This window comes from Danio rerio, chromosome 4, assembly GCF_049306965.1.
Source record: "Danio rerio strain Tuebingen ecotype United States chromosome 4, GRCz12tu, whole genome shotgun sequence".
Taxonomy (NCBI): domain Eukaryota; kingdom Metazoa; phylum Chordata; class Actinopteri; order Cypriniformes; family Danionidae; genus Danio; species Danio rerio.
The window spans coordinates 51,847,501-51,868,215 of record NC_133179.1 but is presented as its reverse complement, the minus strand read 5'-3'; the positions used below and the strand labels follow the sequence as shown (position 1 = coordinate 51,868,215).

The following is a 20,715-nucleotide window of genomic DNA, read 5'->3' as shown; positions in this document are numbered from 1 at the left end:
TTTGCAGTTGCTCGTTGGTCTACGGGCTTGATTCTCGCATAAGGTGCGAGAGGTCCCGTTTTCAAATCCTGGACGAACCATTGCAGAAGTCCCGGGTCCAAATGAAGCAAATGCCCTGCTTCAATGTTTGTTAGATAAGGATTTCTGACCATCTGTTGCTTCTGGTGTCTTGTAAAATATTTATTCTTTTGTGGCTCGTTGGTCTAGGGGTATGATTCTCGCTTAGGGTGCGAGAGGTCCCGGGTTCAAATCCCGGACGAGCCCTTGCAGTTGGTCTGTTGTTTTACAGGGCATTATGGCTTTCATAAAAAACGTATTTCGAAGAATTCCAGTTTGTCAGCAGATAGTGTCGGCACATAAAACATTCCTTTGCATAATGGCTTGTTTGTCTAGGAGTATGATTCTCGTTCATGCCGGGAGAAATCCCAGATTCAAATTTTGGTTGAGCCCTTACAGTTGTCTGCTGTTTTGTAAGGGCGTTGTGGCTTACACAGAGGCCTTTTTTCTGAGAATGCCAGTTCGTCAGCAGATAGTGTTGCCATATAAAGTTAGTGTTTTGCAGTGGCTCGTTGGTCTAGGGGTATGATTCTTGCTTAGGGTGCTCTTGATTCGTTAGAGAAAGTTTTCTGACTATCTGATGCTTCTGACGCTATGTGAAATTCTCTCAATTTAGTGACTCGTTGGTCTAGAGGTATGATTCTCGCTTCGGGTGTGAGAGGTCCCGTGTTCAAATCCTGGACGTGCCCTTGCAGATATCATGTGTTTTAAAGGGCACTATGTCTTTCATTAAAATGTCTTTCGAAGAATTCCAGTTTGTCAGCAGATAGTGTCGCCACATAAAACATTCGTTTGCATAGTGGCTTGCTGGTCTAGGCGTGTGATTTTCGTTCATGCAATGAGAAATCCCAGATTCAAATTTCGGTTGAGCCCTTACAGTTGTCTGCTGTTTTGTAAGGTCGTTGTGGCTAACACAGAGGCCTTTTTTCTGAGAATGCCAGTTTGTCAGCAGATAGTGTTGCTATGTAAAGTAACTGATTTGCAGTGGCTCGGTGGTCTAGGGGTATGATTCTCGATTTGGTTGCGAGAAGACCCGGGTTCAATTCCTGAATGAGCTCTTGCAGGTGTACTGTGTTTTACAGGGCATTATGTCTTTCGTAAAAACGTCTTTCAAAGAATTCCTATTTGTCAGCAGATAGTGTCGCCACATAAAATATTTCTTGCATAGTTGCTTGCTGGTCTAGGAGTATGATTCTCGTTCATGCCATGAGAAATCCTAGATTCAAATTTCAGTTGAACCCTCACAGTTGTCCTTTGTTTTGTAAGGGCGTTGTGGCTTACACAGAGCCCTTTTTTTCTGAAAATGCCGGTTTGTCAGCAGATAGTGTTGCCATGTAAAATGGCTGTTTTGCAGTTGCTCGTTGGTCTAAGGCTTGATTCTCGCATAAGGTGCGAGAGGTCCCGTTTTCAAATCCTGGACGAACCATTGCAGAAGTCCCGGGTCCAAATGAAGCAAAAGCCCTGCTTCAATGTTTGTTAAATAAAGACTTCTGACCATATGTTCCTTCTGATGTCTTGTGAAATATTCAAGCTGTTGTGGCTCGTTGGTCTAAGGGTATGATTCTCGCTTAGGGTGCGAGAGGTCCCTGGTTCAAATCTTGGACGAGCCCTTGCAGTTATTCTGTTGTTTTATGGGGCATTATGGCTTTCATAAAAAACGTTTTTCGATGAATTCCAGTTTGTCAGCAGATAGTGTCGGCACATAAAACATTCCTTTGCATAGTGGCTTGGTTGTCTAGGAGTATGATTCTCGTTCATGCCGTGATAAATCCCAGATTCAAATTTCGGTTGAGCCCTTACAGTTGTCTGCTGTTTTGTAAGGGCGTTGTGGCTTATAGAGGCCTTTTTTTCTGAGAATGCCAGTTCGTCAGCAAATAGTGTTGCCATATAAAGTTAGTGTTTTGCAGTGGCTCGTTGGTCTAGGGGTATGATTCTTGCTTAGGGTGCCCTTGATTCGTTAGAGAAAGTTTTCTGACTATCTGATGCTTCTCACGGCATGTGAAATTCTCTAAATTATGAGGCTCGTTGGTCTAGGGGTATGATTCTTGCTTCGGGTGTGAGAGGTCCCGTGTTCAAATCCCGGACGAGCCCTTGCAGATGTCATGTGTCTTACAGGGCACTATGTCTTTCATTAAAATGTCTTTCGAAGAATTCCAGTTTGTTAGCAGATAGTGTCCCCACATAAAACATTCGTTTGCATAGTGGCTTGCTGGCCTAGGCGTGTGATTTTCGTTCATGCAATGAGAAATCCCAGATTAAAATTTCGGGTGAGCCCTTACAGTTGTCTGCTGTTTTGTAAGGTCGTTGTGGCTTACACAGAGGCCTTCTTTCTGAGAATGCCAGTTTGTCAGCAGACAGTGTTGCCATATAAAGTTGCTGTTTTGCAGTGGCTCGGTGGTCTAGGGGTATGATTCTCACTTAGGGTGCGCTTGATTCGTTCGAAAAAGATTTCTGACTATCTGACGCCTTGTGAAATTCTCTCAATTTAGTGGCTCATTGGTCTATGGGTATGATTCTCGCTTCGGTTGCGAGAGGACCCGGGTTTAATTCCCGGATGAGCCCTTGCAGGTGTACTGTGTTTTACAGGGCATTATTTCTTTCGTAAAAACGTCTTTCAAAGAATTCCAATTTGTCAGCAGATAGTGTCGCCACATAAAATATTTCTTGCATAGTGGCTTGCTGGTCTAGGAGTATGATTCTCGTTCATGCCATGAGAAATCCTAGGTTCAAATTTCAGTTGAACCCTCACAGTTGTCCTTTGTTTTGTAAGGGCATTGTGGCTTACACGGAGGCCTTTTTTCTGAGAATGCTGGTTTGTCAGCAGATAGTGTTGCCATGTAAAGTGGCTGTTTTGCAGTTGCTCGTTGGTCTACGGGCTTGATTCTCGCATAAGGTGCGAGAGGTCCCGTTTTCAAATCCTGGACGAACCATTGCAGAAGTCCCGGGTCCAAATGAAGCAAATGCCCTGCTTCAATGTTTGGTAGATAAGGATTTCTGACCATCTGTTGCTTCTGGTGTCTTGTAAAATATTTATACTTTTGTGGCTCGTTGGTCTAGGGGTATGATTCTCGCTTAGGGTGCGAGAGGTCCCGGGTTCAAATCCCGGACGAGCCCTTGCAGTTGTTCTGTTGTTTTACAGGGCATCATGGCTTTCATAAAAAACGTATTTCGAAGAATTCCAGTTTGTCAGCAGATAGTGTCGGCACATAAAACATTCCTTTGCACAGTGGCTTGCTTGTCTAGGAGTATGATTCTCGTTCATGCCGGGAGAAATCCCAGATTCAAATTTTGGTTGAGCCCTTACAGTTGTCCTTTGTTTTGTAAGGGCATTGTGGCTTACACAGAGGCCTTTTTTCTGAGAATGCTGGTTTGTCAGCAGATAGTGTTGCCATGTAAAGTTGCTGTTTTGCAGTAGCTCGTTGGTCTACGGGCTTGATTCTCGCATAAGTTGCAAGAGGTCCCGTTTTCAAATCGTGGACGAACCATTGTAGAAGTCCCGGGTCCAAATGAAGCAAAAGCCCTGCTTCAATGTTTGTTAGATAAGGATTTCTGACCATCTGTTGCTTCTGAAGTCTTATGAAATATTCAAGCTTTGGGGTTTGTTGGTCTAGGGGTATGATTCTCGCTTAGGGTGTGAAAAGCCCTGGGTTCAAATCGCGGATGAGCACTTGTAGTTTCTCTGTTGTTTAACAGGGCATTATGGCTTACATAAAAAACGTTTTTCGAAGAATTCCAATTTGTCAGCGGATAGTCTCTGCACATAAAACATTCCTTTGCATAGTGGCTTGGTTGTCTAGGAGTATGATTCTCGTTCATGGCGTGAGAAATCCCAGATTCAAATTTCGGTTGAGCCCTTACAGTTGTCTGCTGTTTTGTATGGGCGTTGTGGCTTACACAGAGGCCTTTTTTTCTGAGAATGCCGGTTTGTCAGCAGATAGTGTTGCCATGTAAAGTGGCTGTTTTGCAGTTGCTCGTTGGTCTACGGGCTTGATTCTCGCATAAGGGGCGAGAGGTCCCATTTTCAAATCCTGGACGAACCATTGCAGAAGTCCCGGGTCCAAATGAAGCAAAAGCCCTGCTTCAATGTTTGTTAGATAAGGATTTCTGACCATCTGTTGCTTCTGATGTCTTGTGAAATATTCATGCTTTTGTGGCTCGTTGGTCTAGGGGTATGATTCTCGCTTAGGGTGTGAGAGGTCCCGGGTTCAAATCCCGGACGAGCCCTTGCAGTTGTTCTGTTGTTTTACAGGGCATCATGGCTTTCATAAAAAACGTATTTCGAAGAATTCCAGTTTGTCAGCAGATAGTGTCGGCACATAAAACATTCCTTTGCATTATGGCTTGGTTGTCTAGGAGTATGATTCTCGTTCATGCCGGGAGAAATCCCAGATTCAAATTTTGGTTGAGCCCTTACAGTTGTCTGCTGTTTTGTAAGGGCGTTGTGGCTTACACAGAGGCCTTTTTTTCTGAGAATGCCAGTTCGTCAGCAGATAGTGTTGCCATATAAAGTTAGTGTTTTGCAGTGGCTCGTTGGTCTAGGGGTATGATTCTCGCTTTGGGTGTGAGAGGTCCCGTGTTCAAATCCTGGACGAGCCCTTGCAGATATCATGTGTTTTAAAGGGCACTATGTCTTTCATTAAAATGTCTTTCGAAGAATTCCAGTTTGTCAGCAGATAGTGTCGCCACATAAAACATTCCTTTGCATAGTGGCTTGCTGGTCTAGGCGTGTGATTTTCGTTCATGCAATGAGAAATCCCAGATTCAAATTTCGGTTGAGCCCTTACAGTTGTCTGCTGTTTTGTAAGGTCGTTGTGGCTAACACAGAGGCCTTTTTTCTGAGAATGCCAGTTTGTCAGCAGATAGTGTTGCTATGTAAAGTAGCTGATTTGCAGTGGCTTGGTGGTCTAGGGGTATGATTCTCGCTTTGGTTGCGAGAAGACCCGGGTTCAATTCCTGAATAAGCTCTTGCAGGTGTACTGTGTTTTACAGGGCATTATGTCTTTCGTAAAAATGTCTTTCAAAGAATTCCTATTTGTCAGCAGATAGTGTCGCCACATAAAATATTTCTTGCATAGTTGCTTGCTGGTCTAGGAGTATGATTCTCGTTCATGCCATGAGAAATCCTAGGTTCAAATTTCAGTTGAACCCTCACAGTTGTCCTTTGTTTTGTAAGGGCGTTGTGGCTTACACAGAGGCCTTTTTTTCTGAGAATGCCGGTTTGTCAGCAGATAGTGTTGCCATGTAAAATGGCTGTTTTGCAGTTGCTCGTTGGTCTAAGGCTTGATTCTCGCATAAGGTGCGAGAGGTCCCGTTTTCAAATCCTGGACGAACCATTGCAGAAGTCCCGGGTCCAAATAAAGCAAAAGCCCTGCTTCAATGTTTGTTAGATAAAGATTTCTGACCATGTGTTGCTTCTGATGTCTTGTGAAATATTCAAGCTGTTGTGGCTCGTTGGTCTAGGGGTATGATTCTCGCTTAGGGTCAAGAGGTCCCGGGTTCAAGTCCCGGACGAGCCCTTGCAGTTATTCTGTTGTTTCATGGGGCATTATGGCTTTCATAAAAAACGTTTTTCGATGAATTCCAGTTTGTCAGCAGATAGTGTCGGCACATAAAACATTCCTTTGCATAGTGGCTTGGTTGTCTAGGAGTATGATTCTCGTTCATGCCGTGATAAATCCCAGATTCAAATTTCGGTTGAGCCCTTACAGTTGTCTGCTGTTTTGTAAGGGCGTTGTGGCTTACAGAGGCCTTTTTTCTGAGAATGCCAGTTCGTCAGCAGATAGTGTTGCCATATAAAGTTAGTGTTTTGCAGTGGCTCGTTGGTCTAGGGGTATGATTCTTGCTTAGGGTGCCCTTGATTCGTTAGAGAAAGTTTTCTGACTATCTGATGCTTCTCACGCCATGTGAAATTCTTTAAATTATGTGGCTCGTTGGTCTAGGGGTATGATTCTCGCTTCGGGTGTGAGAGGTCCCGGGTTCAAATCCTGGACGAGCCCTTGCAGATGTCATGTGTCTTACAGGGCACTATGTCTTTAATTAAAATGTCTTTCGAAGAATTCCAGTTTGTTAGCAGATAGTGTCGCCACATAAAACATTCGTTTGCATAGTGGCTTGCTGGCCTAGGCGTGTGATTTTCGTTCATGCAATGAGAAATCCCAGATTAAAATTTCGGGTGAGCCCTTACAGTTGTCTGCTGTTTTGTAAGGTCGTTGTGGCTTACACAGAGGCCTTCTTTCTGAGAATGCCAGTTTGTCAGCAGACAGTGTTGCCATATAAAGTTTCTGTTTTGCAGTGGCTCGGTGGTCTAGGGGTATGATTCTCACTTAGGGTGCGCTTGATTCGTTCGAAAAAGATTTCTGACTATCTGACGCCTTGTGAAATTCTCTCAATTTAGTGGCTCATTGGTCTATGGGTATGATTCTCGCTTCGGTTGCGAGAGGACCCGGGTTTAATTCCCGGATGAGCCCTTGCAGGTGTACTGTGTTTTACAGGGCATTATTTCTTTCGTAAAAACGTCTTTCAAAGAATTCCAATTTGTCAGCAGATAGTTTCGCCACATAAAATATTTCTTGCATAGTGGCTTGCTGGTCTAGGAGTATGATTCTCGTTCATGCCATGAGAAATCCTAGGTTCAAATTTCAGTTGAACCCTCACAGTTGTCCTTTGTTTTGTAAGGGCATTGTGGCTTACACGGAGGCCTTTTTTCTGAGAATGCTGGTTTGTCAGCAGATAGTGTTGCCATGTAAAGTGGCTGTTTTGCAGTTGCTCGTTGGTCTACGGGCTTGATTCTCGCATAAGGTGCGAGAGGTCCCGTTTTCAAATCCTGGACGAACCATTGCAGAAGTCCCGGGTCCAAATGAAGCAAATGCCCTGCTTCAATGTTTGGTAGATAAGGATTTCTGACCATCTGTTGCTTCTGGTGTCTTGTAAAATATTTATACTTTTGTGGCTCGTTGGTCTAGGGGTATGATTCTCGCTTAGGGTGCGAGAGGTCCCAGGTTCAAATCCCGGACGAGCCCTTGCAGTTGTTCTGTTGTTTTACAGGGCATCATGGCTTTCATAAAAAACGTATTTCGAAGAATTCCAGTTTGTCAGCAGATAGTGTCGGCACATAAAACATTCCTTTGCACAGTGGCTTGCTTGTCTAGGAGTATGATTCTCGTTCATGCCGGGAGAAATCCCAGATTCAAATTTTGGTTGAGCCCTTACAGTTGTCCTTTGTTTTGTAAGGGCATTGTGGCTTACACAGAGGCCTTTTTTCTGAGAATGCTGGTTTGTCAGCAGATAGTGTTGCCATGTAAAGTTGCTGTTTTGCAGTAGCTCGTTGGTCTACGGGCTTGATTCTCGCATAAGTTGCAAGAGGTCCCGTTTTCAAATCGTGGACGAACCATTGTAGAAGTCCCGGGTCCAAATGAAGCAAAAGCCCTGCTTCAATGTTTGTTAGATAAGGATTTCTGACCATCTGTTGCTTCTGAAGTCTTATGAAATATTCAAGCTTTGGGGTTTGTTGGTCTAGGGGTATGATTCTCGCTTAGGGTGTGAAAAGCCCTGGGTTCAAATCGCGGATGAGCACTTGTAGTTTCTCTGTTGTTTAACAGGGCATTATGGCTTACATAAAAAACGTTTTTCGAAGAATTCCAATTTGTCAGCGGATAGTCTCTGCACATAAAACATTCCTTTGCATAGTGGCTTGGTTGTCTAGGAGTATGATTCTCGTTCATGGCGTGAGAAATCCCAGATTCAAATTTCGGTTGAGCCCTTACAGTTGTCTGCTGTTTTGTATGGGCGTTGTGGCTTACACAGAGGCCTTTTTTTCTGAGAATGCCGGTTTGTCAGCAGATAGTGTTGCCATGTAAAGTGGCTGTTTTGCAGTTGCTCGTTGGTCTACGGGCTTGATTCTCGCATAAGGGGCGAGAGGTCCCATTTTCAAATCCTGGACGAACCATTGCAGAAGTCCCGGGTCCAAATGAAGCAAAAGCCCTGCTTCAATGTTTGTTAGATAAGGATTTCTGACCATCTGTTGCTTCTGATGTCTTGTGAAATATTCATGCTTTTGTGGCTCGTTGGTCTAGGGGTATGATTCTCGCTTAGGGTGTGAGAGGTCCCTGGTTCAAATCCCGGACAAGCCCTTACAGTTGTTCTGTTGTTTTACAGGGCATCATGGCTTTCATAAAAAACATATTTCGAAGAATTCCAGTTTGTCAGCAGATAGTGTCGGCACATAAAACATTCCTTTGCATTATGGCTTGGTTGTCTAGGAGTATGATTCTTGTTCATGCCGGGAGAAATCCCAGATTCAAATTTTGGTTGAGCCCTTACAGTTGTCTGCTGTTTTGTAAGGGCGTTGTGGCTTACACAGAGGCCTTTTTTCTGAGAATGCCAGTTCGTCAGCAGATAGTGTTGCCATATAAAGTTAGTGTTTTGCAGTGGCTCGTTGGTCTAGGGGTATGATTCTTGCTTAGGGTGCCCTTGATTCGTCAGAGAAAGTTTTCTGACTATCTGATGCTTCTGACACCATGTGAAATTAATTCAATTTAGTGGCTTGCTGGTCTAGGAGTATGATTTTCGTTCATTCAATGAAAAATCCCAGATTCAAATTTCGGTTGAGCCCTTACAGTTGTGTGCTGTTTTGTAAGGTCGTTGTGGCTCACACAAAATCCTTTTTTCTGAGAATGCCAGTTTGTCAGCAGATAATGTTGCCATATAAAGTTGCTGTTTTGCAGTTACTCGGTGGTCTAAGGGTATGATTCTCACTTAGGGTGCCCTTGATTCGTTAGAGAAAGATTTCTGTCTATCTGACGTCTTGTGAAATTCTCTCAATTTAGTGGCTCGTTGGTCTAGGGGGATGATTCTCGCTTCGGGTGTGAGAGGTACCGGGTTCAAATCCCGGACGAGCCCTTGCAGATGTTATGTGTTTTACAGGGCACTATGTCTTTCATTAAAATGTCTTTCGAAGAATTCCAGTTTGTCAGCAGATAGTGTCGCCGCATAAAACATTCCTTTGCATAGTGGCTTGCTGGTCTAGGAGTATCATTTTCGTTCATGCAATGAAAAATCCCAGATTCAAATTTCGGTTGAGCCCTTACAGTTGTCTGCTGTTTTGTAAGGTCGTTGTGGCTTACACAGAGGCCTTTTTTCTGAGAATGCCAGTTTGTCAGCAGATAGTGTTGCCATGTAAAGAGGCTGTTTTGTAGTTGCTCGTTGGTCTACGGGCTTGATTCTCGCATAAGGTGCGAGAGGTCCCGTTTTCAAATCCTGGACGAACCATTGCAGAAGTCCCGGGTCCAAATGAAGCAAAAGCCCTGCTTCAATGTTTGTTAGATAAGGATTTCTGACCATCTGTTGCTTCTGATGTCTTGTGAAATGTTCAAGCTTTTGTGGCTCGTTGGTCTAGGTGTATGATTCTCGCTTAGGGTGCGAGAGGTCCCGGGTTCAAATTCCGGACGAGCCCTTGCAGTTATTCTGTTGTTTTACAGGGCATAATGTCTTTCATAAAAATGTCTTCCGAAGAATTTCAATTTGTCAGCAGATAGTGTCCCCACATAAAACATTCCTTTGCATAGTGGCTTGCTGGTCTAGGAGTATGATTTTCGTTCATTCAATGAAAAATCCCAGATTCAAATTTCGGTTGAGTCCTTACAGTTGTCTGCTGTTTTGTAAGGTCATTGTGGCTCACACAAAATCCTTTTTTCTGAGAATGCCAGTTTGTCAGCAGATAGTGTTGCCATATAAAGTGACTGTTTTGCAGTGGCTCTGTGGTCTAAGGGTATGATTCTCACTTAGGGTGCCCTTGATTCGTTAGAGAAAGATTTCTGTCTATCTGACGTCTTGTGAAATTCTCTCAATTGAGTGGCTCATCTTTTCTTTTAATGGTTTTTAATTGTGTTAGTTTTAATACAAGAGGTCTTTTTGAATGTTGGAAAATTTGACAAGGTAAAGGAACTGTGCAAAAAACAAAACTTAATTTGTTTACAAGAGACTAATTGGAATGATGGCGTGATGGAAGATTTTAAAAGGAGATGAGGGGGCAAATATTTTATAACAGAGAGGGGTCGCTATTTTAGTCAAAGAAGATATAAAGAATGATGTAGAAGAAATATACAATGATAAAGAGGGAAAATGCCTTACCATTAGAATGAGAGAAAATAATACAACATTATGTAACATTCATACTCAAGTAGCAGAAAAAGAAAAGGACTTTTTTAACAGAATAAATGATCTAATGATTTTATGGGGAGAAACTATTTTAATTGGAGATTTTAACACGGTTTTTAATAGAATTGATTTAGTGGATGGCATAGTTTTTAGGAATGACACTGGGAGAAAAGAGTTGCAGAAACTAATGGCAGAGCACAAAGTAGTGGACATATGGAGAGTAAGAATGAAGGAAAAAGAGAATATTCAAGAAGACAGTTAGTAGATGGTAACTTAAAGCAAAGTAGGATTGATTTAATTTTATGCAAGGAAAAAGTGGGTGATTTTATACAGAGTGTTTATTTTAAAGAAACAGCGCTAAGTGACCACAAGTTCACCTTCGGTTGGGGAACTCCAGTGCTATAAGTGGATTTGATGTTCTAAATCCACGTATAGAAGGATTCGGTTCAGAAGCCGCTTGTCTGAAAGAGTATTGAACGGGCCAATGAAAGCAATGAATTGGCAGCGTAAGCTTGCGCAGGAGTGCTGCATTGCCAATTAACTGAGCATATAAGCACACCTGGAGCCAGCAAATGCCATCCTTTTCGCTTCAGAGACTTTTCTGATCGAGTCGATGAGGGTTCCTCCTGCTGTGATCCAGCGATGCCGAGCGAACAAGAGCTTCTCCCGGTCCAGAATGTCTACAACGCAGCAGCAGACAGTCGAGCTGGGTTTTCTCCCTTGCCTGGCGTGCCTTTGGGTCTGGTCCTCCAGAGCGGTGCGTATAAAGTTGCAAATTCGGACTACTAAGTCCGCTGCGTGTGCTTTGGGGAGGACGATGTCCACACTAGTGGTCCAGGAGCGCCACCCCTGACTAAAACTTGGCTGATATGCGCGAAGTTAACAAAGTCCGCTTTCTTGACTTGCCCATATCCCAAGCTGGTCGGCGACACGGTCTGCGAATTCACCCAGGAATTCGAGGCAGTGAGAGAGCAGTCCGATGGGTGATGTCTTATCGGCGGCTCCGTAAGCCAGCTCCGCCCGCCGTGCCATCTATAACTGCTCCTTGCCGAAGGCGCCCGCCTACGAGAGGTGCACCACCCCCGCATACGCCTCTGGCGAAGCGAGCGCGTCGAGCACCTCGGAAGCAGGCAGCTCCCCCTGCCCAGAATGCTAAGTCCGGCAACGGACCGCGAAGTGTCCCTGGGACAGGTCATCTGGAGAAGAGGGAACTTGCTCTTTCCCTACTGGAGGGCGGGGCGCCATTTCCAACGGCACCTTTTACTGCCAATAAAATAAAGGGCACTTTTCCACTTCCCCGGATGTGACAGCCCGAAATCTGCCAGTCTGAGACACTGTGCTCTCTAGCTTGCAGGTTCGGTGCGCTCCGCCAGTGGCTCACGAGCGCTGGGGGCCCTGCCAGTCTGGGACCCGCTGCCTCTCAGCTCGCAGGGTCTACATGCTCCGCCAGCGGCTCACGGGTGCTGGGGGGACGGTCTCTCTTCTCCCAGCCCCTTAGCCCCCTCTCCGGAGTCAGGGTACGGAGTCAGATCGAATCACTCTCCTCCAGCTCTTCTGTGGGACCCTCGCGCTCCCCGGATCAGCACACCCGCTCCGCGCTGCCCCTCCGCTGGTACGTCAGCGATTGCTGCGATGAAGCCATTAGCGAGGGCTCTGCCTGCCAGGTTCACGGGCGTGTATTTCACCACGGTCAATTCCCTGTCCGCCCCTGTCTTGCGAGAGGAGATTGCTGTCCTCCTGGCGAAGGGTGCAATCGAGCCAGTTCCTCCAGCCGAGATGGAGAGCGGGTTTTACAGCCCGTGCTTCATCGTACCCAAAATGAGTGGTGGGTCACGGCCAATCCTAGATCTGCGGGTTTTGAACCGCTGCCTTTGCAAGCTGTTGTTCAGAATGCTCACGCAGAAGCGCATCCTCCGATGCGTTCGTCCTCAGGATTGGTTTGCAGCTATAGACCTGAAGGACGCGTATTTTCATGTCTCCATTCTTCCGTGCCACCGTCAGTTCCTTCGGTTTGCGTTCGAGGGTCAAGCGTGGCAATACAAGGTCCTCCCCTTTGGGCTCTCTCTGTCTCCGCGGGTCTTCACCAAACTAGCGGAGGGTGCCTTAGCGCCCCTTCGGCTCGCGGGCATCCACATACTCAATTATCTCAACGACTGGCTGATTTAGCCCACTCACGGGAGCAATTGACTATGCACAGAGACGAGGTGCTCCGGCATCTTCGCCTATTGGGGTTGCAGGTCAACCGGGAAAAGAGTAAACTCGCCCTGGTGCAGAGGATCTCTTTTCTCGGGATGGTGCTGGACTCGGTCACCATGGTAGCGCGCCTCTCTCTGGAGAGTGCGCACGCCTGTTACTGAACTGTCTGAGGGAGCTCGACAGCAAAGTAGTGGTCCCACTGAAATATTTTTAGAGGCTCCTGGGGCATATGGCATCCTGTCACGCCGCTCGGACTGCTCCATATGAGACCACTTCAGCACTGGCTTCGAGATCGAGTTCCAAGACGCGCATGGCATGCGGGCACACACCGAGTCTCTGTTACTGCGCTGTGTTGCCGCACCCTCAGCCCCTGGAACGACCCCTCGTTCCTGCAGGCCGGTGTGCCTCTGGGACAGGTGTCCAGTCATGTTGTTGTCTTAACAGATGCTTCCATCACGGACTGGGGAGCCGTGTGTCGCGGGCATGCAGCTGCGGGCCCAACTGGACCTGGATATCAGAGCTCTCCCTCCTCGTGACGGCCCTCCCCTGGCAGATCCCTTTGAGAGAGGACCTACTTTCTCAGGGACAAGGCACCATCTGGCACCCTCGCCCCGATCTCTGGAACCTCCACGTGTGGTCCCTAGATGCGAGAAAGACTTAGGTAACCTGCCGTCTGCGGTGGTTGATACCATCACTCAGGCTAGAACCCCCTCCACGAGGCGCGCCTACTCCCAATAGTTCGGTTTGGGGCACCAGCAGCACCGTTTCTGCAAATTAAGTTAGTTTTGGGTAACCAGCAGCACAGTTTCCTGCAAAGTTAATTGTGGGTAACCATCGGTACCGTTTCAGAAAGCGAGAAGCCTTAAATCACCGGTCCACTCTGACATCCATGACCCTCAAGCTCTGGCCTCAAGCCGGACAGGGTGTGACCTCTCGGGCCTTTCTCTGCCGGAGGTACGGGCTGCCGTAACTGGTTATCGCTGACCTGCCGTCAAGGTTTCAGGGAAGGCGTGATTTAGTGGACTTAGGTTTTGAGCGATACACATTTTAGATCTCCAGGGTAGCGCCTGCGCCCCGCAAGCCGGCTCCGGTCGTCCGTTTTGGGCATGGTGCATAGATTGAGTGTGGGTTGGTGGTGTCCGGTCAACTCCGTGGCTATAGATCATCGGGACATGTCTGCCAATCCCTGCCCTGGCTTGCACACTTTCCCCCGGGTATGCATAGCCCCGTGGCTCGGTGAAGTGGAAGTTCTGGTGCTTCAATAGCGACGTTGTGGCTGGGCCCCGCAAGCCGGCTCTGGTCGTCCGTTTTGGGCATGGTGCTGCATAGATTGAGTGTGGGTTGGTGGTGACCGGTCAACTCCGTGGCTATAGATCACCGGGACATGTCTGCCAATCCCTGCCCTGGCTTGCACACTTTCCCCCGGGTATGCATAGCCCCGTGGCTCGGTGAAGTGGAAGTTCTGGTGCTTCAATAGCGACGTTGTGGCTGGGCCCCGCAAGCCGGCTCTGGTCGTCCGTTTTGGGCATGGTGCTGCATAGATTGAGTGTGGGTTGGTGGTGACCGGTCAACTCCGTGGCTATAGATCATCGGGACATGTCTGCCAATCCCTGCCCTGGCTTGCACACTTTCCCCCGGGTATGCATAGCCCCGTGGCTCGGTGAAGTGGAAGTTCTGGTGCTTCAATAGCGACGTTGTGGCTGGGCCCCGCAAGCCGGCTCTGGTCGTCCGTTTTGGGCATGGTGCTGCATAGATTGAGTGTGGGTTGGTGGTGTCCGGTCAACTCCGTGGCTATAGATCATCGGGACATGTCTGCCAATCCCTGCCCTGGCTTGCACACTTTCCCCCGGGTATGCATAGCCCCGTGGCTCGGTGAAGTGGAAGTTCTGGTGCTTCAATAGCGACGTTGTGGCTGGGCCCCGCAAGCCGGCTCTGGTCGTCCGTTTTGGGCATGGTGCTGCATAGATTGAGTGTGGGTTGGTGGTGTCCGGTCAACTCCGTGGCTATAGATCATCGGGACATGTCTGCCAATCCCTGCCCTGGCTTGCACACTTTCCCCCGGGTATGCATAGCCCCGTGGCTCGGTGAAGTGGAAGTTCTGGTGCTTCAATAGCGACGTTGTGGCTGGGCCCCGCAAGCCGGCTCTGGTCGTCCGTTTTGGGCATGGTGCTGCATAGATTGAGTGTGGGTTGGTGGTGTCCGGTCAACTCCGTGGCTATAGATCATCGGGACATGTCTGCCAATCCCTGCCCTGGCTTGCACACTTTCCCCCGGGTATGCATAGCCCCGTGGCTCGGTGAAGTGGAAGTTCTGGTGCTTCAATAGCGACGTTGTGGCTGGGCCCCGCAAGCCGGCTCTGGTCGTCCGTTTTGGGCATGGTGCTGCATAGATTGAGTGTGGGTTGGTGGTGACCGGTCAACTCCGTGGCTATAGATCACCGGGACATGTCTGCCAATCCCTGCCCTGGCTTGCACACTTTCCCCTGGGTGTGCATTGCCCCGTGGCTCGGTGAAGTGCAAGTTCTGGTGCTTCAATAGCGGCGTTGTGGCTGCGCCCCGCAAGCCGTCTACCAAGAGAATAAAGGCGGTAAGAGCACCAACGGCGGCCGGCCAAACTCCAGTAGTGACAGCCAGGTGGGTCACCAGCAGCACACAATACTCAATTGGGCCACCAGCAGCACGCAATACTCAATTGGGCCACTAGCGTCACACAATACTCGATTGGGTCACCAGCGGCACGCAGCCCCCAAATCCAAATAGTAAAGGCAAGGTGGGCAACCAGCGTCAAACAATACTCGATTGGGTCACCAGCGGCACGCAGCCCCCAAATCCAAATAGTAAAGGCGAGGTGGGCAACCAGCGTCAAACAATACTCGATTGGGTCACCAGCGGCACGCAGCCCTCAAATCCAAATAGTAAAGGCCAAGAGGGCCACCAGCGGCACGCATTACTGAAATGGGTCACCAGCAGCACGTGAGTCTGTCAAGTGCATTTTAACAAAGTCAGTGTCCCCGGGCTTAATAGTGGGGTGCCCGGGCACGGCTGGTGAACGGGTTCCATGTGGTGGGGTCGTAGGCCGGCCCATGTCTCCCGGCTTCAAGCCCAGGCCGGCCAGCCAGCCAGCCAGCCAGCCAGCCACCCCCAATCCAGCCAGGCCAGGTCAGGTCAGGCAAGCCCAGGCCGGCCAGCCAGCCAGCCAGCCAGCCACCCCCAGCCCAGCCAGGCCAGGCCAGGTCAGGCAAGCCCAGGCCGGCCAGCCAGCCAGCCAGCCAGCCACCCCCAGCCCAGCCAGGCCAGGCCAGGTCAGGCAAGCCCAGGCCGGCCAGCCAGCCAGCCAGCCAGACAGGCCAGGCCAGGTCAGGCAAGCCCAGGCCGGCCAGCCAGCCAGCCAGCCAGCCACCCCCAATCCAGCCAGGCCAGGCCAGGTCAGGCAAGCCCAGGCCGGCCAGCCAGCCAGCCAGCCAGCCAGCCACCCCCAATCCAGCCAGGCCAGGCCAGGTCAGGCAAGCCCAGGCCGGCCAGCCAGCCAGCCAGCCAAGTCCAGCCAAGCCCACCCCCAGTCAGCCAGCCAGCCAGCCAGCCAGCCAGGCCAGGCCAGCCAAGCCCAGCCCAGCCCACCCCCAGTCAGCCAGCCAGCCAGGCCAGGCCAGGCCAGCCAAGCCCAGCCCAGCCCACCCCCAGTCAGCCAGCCAGCCAGCCAGCCCAGGCCAGCCAAGCCCACCCCCAGTCAGCCAGCCAGCCAGCCAGCCAAGCCCACCCCCAGTCAGCCAGCCAGCCAGCCAGCCAGGCCAGGCCAGGCCAGGCCAGCCAAGCCCAGCCCAGCCCAGCCCAGCCCACCCTCAGTCAGCCAGCCAGCCAGCCAGGCCAGGCCAGGCCAGCCAAGCCCAGCCCCAGTCAGCCAGCCAGCCAGCCAGCCAGCCCAGGCCAGCCAAGCCCACCCCCAGTCAGCCAGCCAGCCAGCCAGCCAGCCCAGGCCAGCCCAGCCCACCCCCAGTCAGCCAGCCAGCCAGCCAGCCAGCCCAGGCCAGCCAAGCCCACCCCCAGTCAGCCAGCCAGCCAGCCAGCCAGCCAGCCAGGCCAGGCCAGGCCAGCCCAGCCCAGCCCAGCCCACCCCCAGTCAGCCAGCCAGCCAGCCAGGCCAGGCCAGGCCAGGCCAGCCAAGCCCAGCCCACCCCCAGTCAGCCAGCCAGCCAGCCAGCCAGCCCAGGCCAGCCAAGCCCACCCCCAGTCAGCCAGCCAGCCAGCCAGCCAGCCCAGGCCAGCCAAGCCCACCCCCAGTCAGCCAGCCAGCCAGCCAGCCAGGCCAGGCCAGGCCAGCCAAGCCCAGCCCACCCCCAGTCAGCCAGCCAGCCAGCCAGCCAGCCAAGCCCACCCCCAGTCAGCCAGCCAGCCAGCCAGGCCAGGCCAGGCCAGGCCAGGCCAGCCAAGCCCAGCCCACCCCCAGTCAGCCAGCCAGCCAGCCAGCCAGCCCAGGCCAGCCAAGCCCACCCCCAGTCAGCCAGCCAGCCAGCCAGCCAGGCCAGGCCAGGCCAGGCCAGGCCAGCCAAGCCCAGCCCAGCCCAGCCCAGCCCAGCCCAGCCCAGCCCACCCTCAGTCAGCCAGCCAGGCCAGCCAAGCCCAGCCCACCCCCAGTCAGCCAGCCAGCCAGCCAGCCAGCCCAGGCCAGCCAAGCCCACCCCCAGTCAGCCAGCCAGCCAGCCAGCCAGCCAGCCAAGCCCACCCCCAGTCAGCCAGCCAGCCAGCCAGCCAGCCAGCCAGGCCAGGCCAGGCCAGGCCAGGCCAGGCCAGCCCAGCCCAGCCCAGCCCACCCCCAGTCAGCCAGCCAGCCAGCCAGGCCAGGCCAGGCCAGCCAAGCCCAGCCCACCCCCAGTCAGCCAGCCAGCCAGCCAGCCAGCCAGCCAAGCCCACCCCCAGTCAGCCAGCCAGCCAGCCAGCCAGCCAGCCAAGCCCACCCCCAGTCAGCCAGCCAGCCAGCCAGGCCAGGCCAGGCCAGGCCAGGCCAGCCAAGCCCAGCCCAGCCCAGCCCAGCCCAGCCCAGCCCACCCCCAGTCAGCCAGCCAGCCAGCCAGGCCAGGCCAGGCCAGCCAAGCCCAGCCCACCCCCAGTCAGCCAGCCAGCCAGCCAGCCAGCCCAGGCCAGCCAAGCCCACCCCCAGTCAGCCAGCCAGCCAGCCAGCCAGCCAGCCAGGCCAGGCCAGGCCAGCCCAGCCCAGCCCACCCCCAGTCAGCCAGCCAGCCAGCCAGGCCAGGCCAGGCCAGGCCAGGCCAGGCCAGGCCAGGCCAGGCCAGCCAAGCCCAGCCCACCCCCAGTCAGCCAGCCAGCCAGCCAGCCAGCCAGCCAGCCCAGGCCAGCCAAGCCCACCCCCAGTCAGCCAGCCAGCCAGCCAGGCCAGGCCAGGCCAGCCAAGCCCAGCCCACCCCCAGTCAGCCAGCCAGCCAGCCAGCCAGCCCAGGCCAGCCAAGCCCACCCCCAGTCAGCCAGCCAGCCAGCCAGCCAGCCAGCCAGGCCAGGCCAGGCCAGCCCAGCCCAGCCCACCCCAGTCAGCCAGCCAGCCAGCCAGGCCAGGCCAGGCCAGGCCAGGCCAGGCCAGGCCAGGCCAGGCCAGCCAAGCCCAGCCCACCCCCAGTCAGCCAGCCAGCCAGCCAGCCAGCCAGCCAGCCCAGGCCAGCCAAGCCCACCCCCAGTCAGCCAGCCAGCCAGCCAGCCAGCCAGCCAGGCCAGGCCAGGCCAGGCCAGGCCAGCCCAGCCCAGCCCAGCCCAGCCCCAGTCAGCCAGCCAGCCAGCCAGCCAGCCAGCCAGGCCAGGCCAGCCCAGCCCAGCCCAGCCCAGCCCAGCCCAGGCCAGCCAAGCCAGCCCACCCCCAGTCAGCCAGCCAGCCAGCCAGCCAGGCCAGGCCAGGCCAGCCAAGCCCAGCCCAGCCCACCCCCAGTCAGCCAGCCAGCCAGCCAGCCCAGGCCAGCCAAGCCCACCCCCAGTCAGCCAGCCAGCCAGCCAGGCCAGGCCAGCCCAGCCCAGCCCAGCCAGCCAGCCAGCCAGCCCAGGCCAGCCAAGCCAGCCCAGGCCAACCCAACCAGCCCAGGCCAGCCAAGCCAGCCCACCCCCAGTCAGCCAGCCAGCCAGCCAGCCAGGCCAGTCAGTCAAGCCAAGCACAATGTCAGTTGTGGGTAACCAGCAGCACCAATCTGAGAGACAAAGTTATTTTTGGGTGACCAGCAGCACAGTTTCATTGCAAAGTTAGTTGTGGGTAACCATCGGTACCGTTTCTGAAAGCGAGAAGCCTTAAATCACCAGTCCACTCCGACATCCATGACCCTCGAGCTCTGGCCTCAAGCCGGGCAGGGTGTGACCTCTCGGGCCTTTCCCTGCCGGACGTCCGGGTAACCGTAGCTGGTTATCGCTGACCTGCCGTCGAGGTTTCGGGGAAGGCGTGATTTAGCGGACTTAGGTTTTGAGCGCGTAACTACGTGCCACCGCCTTCCACCACATGACCGATGGGAAATGTGCGCGATGCCCCAGGGGCAGGCCCCTCGCCCGGTCATCTGACAAAGGGGACCGCTGTGGGTGGGGTGAGATCCTCCCCGATTTGGGCATTCGAAAGGAGGGCGAGGTGGGTCTTCACCCGGTCCTCGACCCTAGCTTATTGGGTGAAATAGACTCAGATGGCCCGTCTGCCTCGGAATGTCCTACATTGACGGGAATAGGTGCGTAAGTTGGTGTTGTGCGTGCGCCTTAACCGGGCAGCATCCCTCCCTGTCCTCCCCACCCTCCCGGGCTGGACCCCGGGCGTGTTGGCTGGCGGCGGGGTAGGATTGGTGTGCCGGGTAGGTGTGCGCGGCATCTCTGGCGCAGTTGTTCCCGTTACGAAGCACGAACCTTCCTGGTGATGGCCTCGATTAGAAGCCATGCCCGTTCGCGGCATACCCCAACCCCCCTTCTGCGTGAAGGCCGGATGGGTGGCGGGTAGGCAGTGGGTAACCGCCGCCTCTCCCCCCCTCTCCCTCTGGCATTTTACCTGATGTGTGAGGGGCTACCTGGTTGATCCTGCCAGTAATATATGCTTGTCTCAAAGATTAAGCCATGCAAGTCTAAGTGCACACGGACGGTACAGTGAAACTGCGAATGGCTCATTAAATCAGTTATGGTTCCTTTGATCGCTCCTCCCGGTTACTTGGATAACTGTGGCAATTCCAGAGCTAATACATGCCAACGAGCGCCGACCTGGGCCGCCCTTCTCCCCCTATGTGGCGGGGTGGGGTGGGTCCCCGGGGACGCGTGCATTTATCAGATCCAAAACCCATGCGGGTGCGCGGGCGGTGGAGAGGGGGGCCTCGCGCCTACCCGCCGCCGTCCGCCCCCGGCCTCGCTTTGGTGACTCTAGATAACCTCGGGCCGATCGCACGCCCTCGCGGCGGCGACGGTTCATTCGAATGTCTGCCCTATCAACTTTCGATGGTAGGTCCGTCGCCTACCATGGTGACCACGGGTGACGGGGAATCAGGGTTCGATTCCGGAGAGGGAGCCTGAGAAACGGCTACCACATCCAAGGAAGGCAGCAGGCGCGCAAATTACCCATTTCCGACACGGAGAGGTAGTGACGAAAAATAACAATGCAGGTCTCCTTCGAGGCCCTGTAATTGGAATGAGCGTATCCTAAACCCATGGGCGAGGACCCATTGGAGGGCAAGTCTGGTGCCAGCAGCCGCGGTAATTCCAGCTCCAATAGCGTATGCTAACGTTGCTGCAGTTAAAAAGCTCGTAGTTGGATCTCGGGGACCGGGCCGCGCGGTCCGCCGTGAGGCGAGCCACCGCCGGTCCCGGACCCCCAGGCCTCCCGGCGCCCCCCGGATGCCCTTGACTGGGTGTCCTCGGCTTGGGGCCCGGAGCGTTTACTTTGAAAAAATTAGAGTGTTCAAGGCAGGGCCGACTGCGCCCTTATGAATACCCCAGCTAGGAATAATGGAATAGGACCCCGGTTCTATTTTCTGTGGGTTTCCGGAACCCGGGGCCATGATTGAGAGGGACGGCCGGGGGCATTCGTATTGCGCCGCTAGAGGTGAAATTCTTGGACCGGCGCAAGACGGACTGGAGCGAAAGCGTTTGCCAAGAACGTTTTCATTAATCAAGAACGAAAGTCGGAGGTTCGAAGACGATCAGATACCGTCGTAGTTCCGACCGTAAACGATGCCGACCCGCGATCCGGCGGCGTTACTACCACAATGACCCGCCGGGCAGCGTGTGGGAAACCACGAGTCTCTGGGCTCTGGGGGGAGTATGGTTGCAAAGCTGAAACTTAAAGGAATTGACGGAA

General features: G+C 52.8%; 7 non-coding genes across 7 annotated transcripts in view; all 7 read left to right on the top strand.

The window, feature by feature from the left end:
- The first annotated feature begins 192 nt into the window (after positions 1–192).
- On the top strand, positions 193–264 carry trnap-agg (transfer RNA proline (anticodon AGG)). Its single transcript has one exon. It is a non-coding gene; the product is annotated as a tRNA-Pro (tRNA).
- A 2,835-nt stretch (positions 265–3,099) lies between these two features.
- On the top strand, positions 3,100–3,171 carry trnap-agg (transfer RNA proline (anticodon AGG)). Its single transcript has one exon. It is a non-coding gene; the product is annotated as a tRNA-Pro (tRNA).
- A 1,038-nt stretch (positions 3,172–4,209) lies between these two features.
- Positions 4,210–4,281, top strand: trnap-agg (transfer RNA proline (anticodon AGG)). Its single transcript has one exon. It is a non-coding gene; the product is annotated as a tRNA-Pro (tRNA).
- Positions 4,282–5,981: 1,700 nt separating this feature from the next.
- trnap-cgg (transfer RNA proline (anticodon CGG)) lies at positions 5,982–6,053 on the top strand. The gene has a single exon. It is a non-coding gene; the product is annotated as a tRNA-Pro (tRNA).
- Positions 6,054–7,004: 951 nt separating this feature from the next.
- Positions 7,005–7,076, top strand: trnap-agg (transfer RNA proline (anticodon AGG)). The gene has a single exon. It is a non-coding gene; the product is annotated as a tRNA-Pro (tRNA).
- Positions 7,077–8,883: 1,807 nt separating this feature from the next.
- On the top strand, positions 8,884–8,955 carry trnap-cgg (transfer RNA proline (anticodon CGG)). Its single transcript has one exon. It is a non-coding gene; the product is annotated as a tRNA-Pro (tRNA).
- A 10,480-nt stretch (positions 8,956–19,435) lies between these two features.
- Positions 19,436–20,715, top strand: part of LOC141382094 (18S ribosomal RNA) — a 1,940-nt gene continuing 660 nt past the window's right edge. Inside the window, exon 1 of the ribosomal RNA XR_012403034.1 lies at positions 19,436–20,715. This exon is cut by the window's right edge and continues 660 nt beyond it. This is a non-coding gene — a ribosomal RNA (18S ribosomal RNA).